A 6,998-nucleotide genomic window follows, 5' to 3' on the forward strand; every position below is an offset into this window, starting at 1 on the left:
TTCTACTCTACCCATGCAGTCCATGGGTGGTATGGTCCAGGATGTTTATGAAGCAAAATATCATTAGGTCATGCACCTACAAGCAATCTTGTGGAACACCCATCTCAACAGTGAGCGTGCAAAACCAAGGAAGATAAAGTAGGAGTCAACATGGCTGGACAGTGCGGATTTCGAGTTAAACAATACCTAGTCTGGCACCACTCACCACAGAGTGGGATCCATGGGATAAAGAAATAGATATAGGCCCCTGAAAAGAAAGGAAAGTATGAATAAAAACTTACCAGTTAGAGTCACACCGAAGTCTGAAGAATGGCCACAGGTGGCAGACGAAACCCTGATGAAGAGGAAACCATGATATGATGGAAATAGTGGGAGATTAATGTACTAGGTGTGGTCCACATGCCAGACTGCACAGTCTCCTCCACTGTACGACAAAGACTAGAAGAAAGGGAAAAAATGAGGTGTCAGATCTGATGGGAGGACACCTGGAACAAATTCTGGGAGGAAGAAGGTAAGGAGGAACAGGCCAATCGTATCAAAAGATAGACTAAATTGGTAAGGGTAGAAAGTGAAAGATCAAAAAAGGAGGAGAACTGCCAGGGATAAAGAGTCAGGAACATGTACCTGGAAAAAAAGTAGTATGAGCAATATAACAACGAAGATCCCTGACCAGGCAAAAATGCCTATCTGGATCCGGTCGAGGGTAAAGATGAGAAATAGGAGAAAAGGAAAAACCACACTCCCGAGCTGCAGATGTCTTTGAGAGAAAGGAATGATCTGGATGAAGGGTACATGAAATGTCAATGGCAAACAAATCACACCATCAACATCCACAGGTTAAGAGAAGGAGGAGGTATGTTTTAAGGGAAAGATGAAACATGGAACATAAGAAAAGTGGTTAAAACAAAGGTAAAGTAAGGGAATGGAGAACCACGTTAATATCCTAATCCAGAAAAACAGGTCACCCGGGAGGGCAACATATCATACTGGAAGGAGCACATGAGCATGGTAATGACTGGTGGAGTAAAAACTTAACATATTGGAAATATGAAAGGTATGGGATAAGGCTGCCCGATATCCCGAAAGTGAGGAAGCTGAAGACTGACAGTTAAAGATCAAGGTGAGAAATTTTGCCACACAAGCCACAGTAGGGCAGCCAGTGGGAAACCCCCTAGTTGTAGACCACTGACAGAATACCTTCGATTTGCATTGGCACACTTCCATGCAAGATGGACAGATGGAACTGGCTAACAAAGAATAAACTTGCCGTGTGAAACCAGATCTTGTTGCCAAGGGCCAGACGAAAGCCAGGCATGAAGATGCAGGATGTGAAGAGTGGGATGTAGGACATGTGACCGAGGTTGATGAAGAAGATAGGGAGAAAGTGGAAGAGGAACAGGAGGGAAGAGGAGCAGTTGCTGTAACCATGGAAACCAAAGGCTAAGCTGGCCAGTAAGGAGGAATCAGGAGGACCTGACAGGAATGAATTGGATGACAGAAATCACCCGATGAAGTAATTGGATGGGTGTGTACACACAAAGATACTTATGTGACCAATCCTGGATGAAGACATTGACTGTCAGAGCATGGAGATGAAGTACAGGCGACCAAAAGAGAGCTAACTTGTTATCGAGGCCCATAGCAAAGGCATCCACGTGGAGAGAATCCCACCAATGGCAAAGATCCCTGAAAACAAGAGGATCAAAAGACCACTCTGTGGGATATATACAGTTGAGGTGTAAAGGACAACCTATGACCAGATTGAAAACATCTGGCACGTGATATGCAATAAGATGAATGTGATGTGTGTGGGCACAGTATAAGAGATCTAATGAGCAAAAACAGAGTTCTCTGAACCAGGTGCCCCTTGATGGTTGATATATGCCACCACCATAGAATTGTCTGAATGAACATCAGCAGACTATGTCGAAGCAGTTGAGACGAGATAAATCGATTACCAGCCACCAATCCCCAGTTTTATTGGAGACAACAACAAGGCTGGAATAAAAACACCAGGAAGGATGGGGAACAGGTTTGATGGCCCACTGCAAGAGCAATTCCCAAACCAGTTTTGAAAGATACTGGCTGGTCATGGGATATTGAGAAGGAGGGAAGGAAATGGTGTAAGGGGAGATGGGGTAAGAAACCGGACAACAAATCTTTCTGACAGAACCTGAAGCACCCATTGATTGCCAATGAAGGAATGTCAGCAATGAAGAAATTTGAACAATTAAGTTCCTACTGGACCAGAACCCACAGAGTAATCACTGGTACTGATGGTGACAGGGGGTGCATCGTCAAGGAAAGTGACGAGAAGAAGTACCCCGAGTAGAAGGGGCGGGGTAAGAGCTGGGAAAGGGAAGGATGGGAAATGGTAATTGGAGGCAAATGAGGCTCTGACTGAAATAAACAGGCTATGATATTAGTAAGGGTGGAATGTTGTTGGATCAATGTTACCCGAGGCTCCAGAATTTCAGGAACCGTATATAAAAACGTAACACCTCAGAAATGGGGCCCATACGTAAATCCCAAAGATATGACTAGGGTAAACAGACCCAAGCCAATATGGCATCACATCCTATAAGGTCCCTACAATAAAAAAACATGTATGTAATGCCAGAGCTGAAGATGACATGTGGGCTAAAGTGGAGGAGAGAAGGGAAAGGGTATCTCCAGAAAACCTCTCAGGATTTCTGTAGAGAGCCACAGATAGGAGGTGTGTGGAAGAAAGATACCGTGATAGATTTGTAAGGGTAAGAGACAAGCGAGAATATTGGGCATGGGTAAGACTGAGATGATTCAGGAACCACCACCAAAATAGGCAATAAGAAACCTAACAATTGCTGGTCTAAAAATGAGTAATCAGCACAATGGTAGGGAAGTGCGAACTGATCTGAATTCCATATTGGGGCATGTCATGCTAATCACCCCACTTAATTGTGAGGCAAAGTGATCAGCATGAACCCGAATATCAGGCGAGGGAGGAAAAACCAAAAAGGGGTTGGGAAAATTTTTCATACAGTAAGGAAGGATGATGTGCATAAGAAATAGGGGAAAGGAGGGATAAAACATCACAAACCTGAGACACAAAATCCATAAAGACCACATTAGGCCTAGTACACTCGTCAGTTTGGGAATGGGAAGGAATGGCAAAATCTGGAGGTGAAAAAAGATGAGGTCCTTGTCAGCCTGGACAATGTCCGGAAACAAAGGTTATCCCATGCAACATTTGATCTCCTGGAATTTAAAAGCAGATAAATCCACCACTGATATGCCCACATCTGAGGCCTGAGAAAAAATACTGGTCACTGGCGTAACTCCCGAATGTTAGCTTCGGAATTCATTGCACAGAAAGGTTCATCAAGTTTGTGTGCAGAAAATAAGGCAACTAGAATTAACTGATAAATACTAATAGAAGAAAGAGGCTGAATGAATGCAAATTAATTTAAAAAACAACCACTTCGTTAGGAAAGAAATTTGAATGTGAAGCATTAACTAAATAAAAGAGCATGTCCGAACACAAGCACTGCCAAATGAGAAGTGGTAGTTTGGTAGACGAGTGTAGAGTGAGTCACATGTGTCACATGAGAATGTCATGCTCTTATTGCTGAGGTGGTGATGCATGATGATTTGCATGAGAGACATCTTGCAATTCCAATAGGGGGGAGGACAGAAGGGTCGTGGCATGAATAAAGAAAAGTTTGCATATAGAGGGCAGCACTGAACGAGAATAGTTAAGCTTGTGAGAGGAGGCAGGTACTGTATCGGAAAAATCGAATTACTGTTCTGAAAATAACACTGATCATAATACTTCAAACTCTCCAAAAATATAAAGAGCTTTCCTCTCGTAAATAACTTAGAAAGACTAACAGAATTACATACAGGAAATTTAGAGCTTTCGATTGGTTGTAAACTTATAGGCATGAAAAAGCACACATAGATAAACAAGTCTTCTCAAATGACGAAGTCGTGGGTGGAACCAATATGGTGGATTTAATAAATATTATGATATCTTAACAAATAGAAAAGGCAGGAGGTTTTTATTATATATATATTCTAACTTACCAATATCATTAATCTGAGTTTATAATTCATATGAAGCTATAGACATTGTATTGTGGGCATCATGAAAATGTAATCTGACCAAACACAGGAGATGACATACCAATGTGACATACAAAATCGATATTTAGTTGTTTTTATATTTACTTTCAAATTAAGAAATTAACTAATGAATAGTAAAATTTGAATTAAAATCTGATAACAAGTTTATTGACATACATTTATAAAATAGTAGTTCAATAAAATTTTGAATGTATAGACCAAACCAAATAATTTAACTGGAAACTGTGGCTAATAAACAGATGTTTAATCAGACTCTCACAAAGTTTTTTAAATCAAACCAAATCCTTTAACTGGAAACTGTGGCTAACAGATGTTTAATCAAACTCTCACAAGTATTTTGTAGATAAAACCAAATCCTTTAACTGAAAACTGTGGCTGATAGACAGATGTTTAATCAGACTTCCACAAGGTTTTTTAAATGAAACCAAATCCTTTCACTAGAAACTGTGGCTAATACAGATGTTTAATCAGACTCTCAAAAGGTTTTGTAGATAAAACAAAACCCTTTAACTGGAAATTGTGGCTTTAAGTTTCAAATATTTTAATGCTGGTCATTGCCAGTAAACGTTAAACAAAAATAAATGGTAGCATGCAGAAATCATGAAACTTCTAAATATTTTTTTAGTATTTTATGAAACTATATTGATTATGTGAAGATGTTTTGTAAGAATGTGGCATCCTATTCTATTGCGGTGAGCCAGATGGGAATCAGCTAAGCCCAACTCAGAGATGAGATGAAAAATACCCAGACTGATGACATATTGAACTGGAGCAAGAATAGATATCTCAGTCCTGAAAGGGAAGCCAGGATGTGATGATATGAAAATTGACAAGATGGTGCCAGTAGCAACCAGTTGTCCATGGAACGGTGTGTGCACAATACGATGGAATAAAGGAGAAGAGAAAAAAACACGTACGATACGGAAGAACCCATGTGAAGCTGATGCGATTCCAAGGGAAAAACGCGGAACTGCAGTACCTGACCCTTGTGCACCACAAACGCCGACAGTGGTGGGATACCACCCGTATGACAAAGTTCGGATAGGAGCCAACTGCAACCAACTTGGACATCTACAATCTCAATATAAAAATATAAATCAACATAGACTGAGGAATTGTTTGTTTGTTTTGAATTTCACGAAAAGCTACACGAGGGCTATCTGCACTAGCCATTCCTAATTTAGCAGTGTAAGACTAGAGGGAAGGCAGCTAGTCATAACCACCCACCACCAACTCTTGGACTACTCTTTTACCAACAAATAGTGGAATTGACTGTCACATTATAATGCCCCCATGGCTGAAAGGATGAGCATGTTTGGTGTAATGGGGATTCGAACCCACGACCCTCAGATTGCGAGTCGTGCGCCCTAACCACCTGGCCATGCCGGGCCTAGATTGAGGAATGAGTAACTTGTGACCCTTAGAGAACCTAGGCATATAGACAAGGACACCAACAGCTGTCAGAAATAAAAATTCAGAAGAACTAGCATGATTCTCTCACTTCCCCCAGACTAACCAAACACAGATAACCCTAGAACTAAGTTCCAAATACCAATGAACTGGCTGGAGGTGGAACCCTACAGGTTGGATAGATAACAGTGGTGAAGATATGAACTGAATGACTAATTGTGACTCAAGGACCTGCAGTGCTCCTAGACCCATGGTTAAGGTTACCACATGTCCAAAAATTCTTGGAACTGAGTCCCCACAGCTCCTGAAGGTATACAATAATCACCAACACCACTGGCGATATGACTGGGCAGTGGAAACCTTGGATATAGACAGAATCTATTCTGGGTACCAATGACAATGAGGGGTTGATGTTGGGATCGGGACTCACAAATAGGGGTGGAACTATGATCCCCTGTAGGAGCCGATATAATTTGAGACTCCAATAACAACAGGGAGGAATGTAGAAGTCAATATTTGAACCAATATGCATGCTAACAGATGGATCCAGCTCATCATCAATGAAGTTGGTCATCCTGATAGTCTTCTAACAAAGTGAAGTAAATGGAAACAAATGTCCCATAATGGGACATTGAATTCTTCAGGTGAACTACAAACTCTGCCTTAGACCCCTGAAATTCAAGAAGCGAAGCAGATGTATTACTTGAGGGTCGGAAAATGCCTCCACCTGGCAGTGGTAGGCTAAATCACAAAGTTCTAACAAGGTGTTGGAAAAGGCCTAACTGTCCCTTCACATAATTGAGAAATAAACCTTCCAGCATGAACCACAACATCCATGCAAGGAGAAGAAAACAAACTAAAAATTCACTCCCAGACCTTTCAGCCAAGGTGAAAGCCCAAAAGCAACTGGGAAAAAGCCCTAAACATCACACACTCTAAGAACCAACAGAAGAAAAGCAAACAAATCCAGCTTATCCCAAATTGTCCTCGTTTTCAGTCACTTAAAGACTGTGTTGATTACCGTTGATTGGAATAATGTTTTGTGAGGTAAAGTTGTTTTGTTAGAGCAAAGCAACTTTGGACCATCTGTTGCATCCACCGGAGGGAATCGATTCCCCGACTTCAGTGTTGTGAGTTCATAAATGTACCACTGTCCTACAGGGAGACTAAAAATCCAACAGACTAAAAGAAGGCACAGGAAAAAGTAAATCTAAAGTCACTGCAAAATGTCCAGAATTGTCCTCAATTGCAGCCTTAGAGTCCTCTGGAGGACCACCACAGATCCAATTATGCATTTCCATCTCACTATAAATAAGTTCACTGACAGGGTCAACTGAGAGTGTCACCCCCCCCCCCTAAATCAACTAGATAACAATAATTTTCAAAGTATCTCTGAATGATCGTAATACTGGGAAACCCATTAGCTATGCTTTGTCGAAAAATGACGTACTTATATACAGGAT

At 41.1% G+C, this 6,998-nt stretch overlaps 1 pseudogene; it reads right to left on the reverse strand.

Moving 5' to 3' along the window:
* Positions 1 to 245: 245 nt before the first annotated feature.
* Positions 246 to 6,998, reverse strand: part of LOC106472313 — a 13,040-nt pseudogene continuing 6,287 nt past the window's right edge.

The sequence above is a fragment of the Limulus polyphemus genome, unplaced genomic scaffold (assembly GCF_000517525.1).
Source record: "Limulus polyphemus unplaced genomic scaffold, Limulus_polyphemus-2.1.2 Scaffold5241, whole genome shotgun sequence".
Lineage (NCBI taxonomy): Eukaryota > Metazoa > Arthropoda > Merostomata > Xiphosura > Limulidae > Limulus > Limulus polyphemus.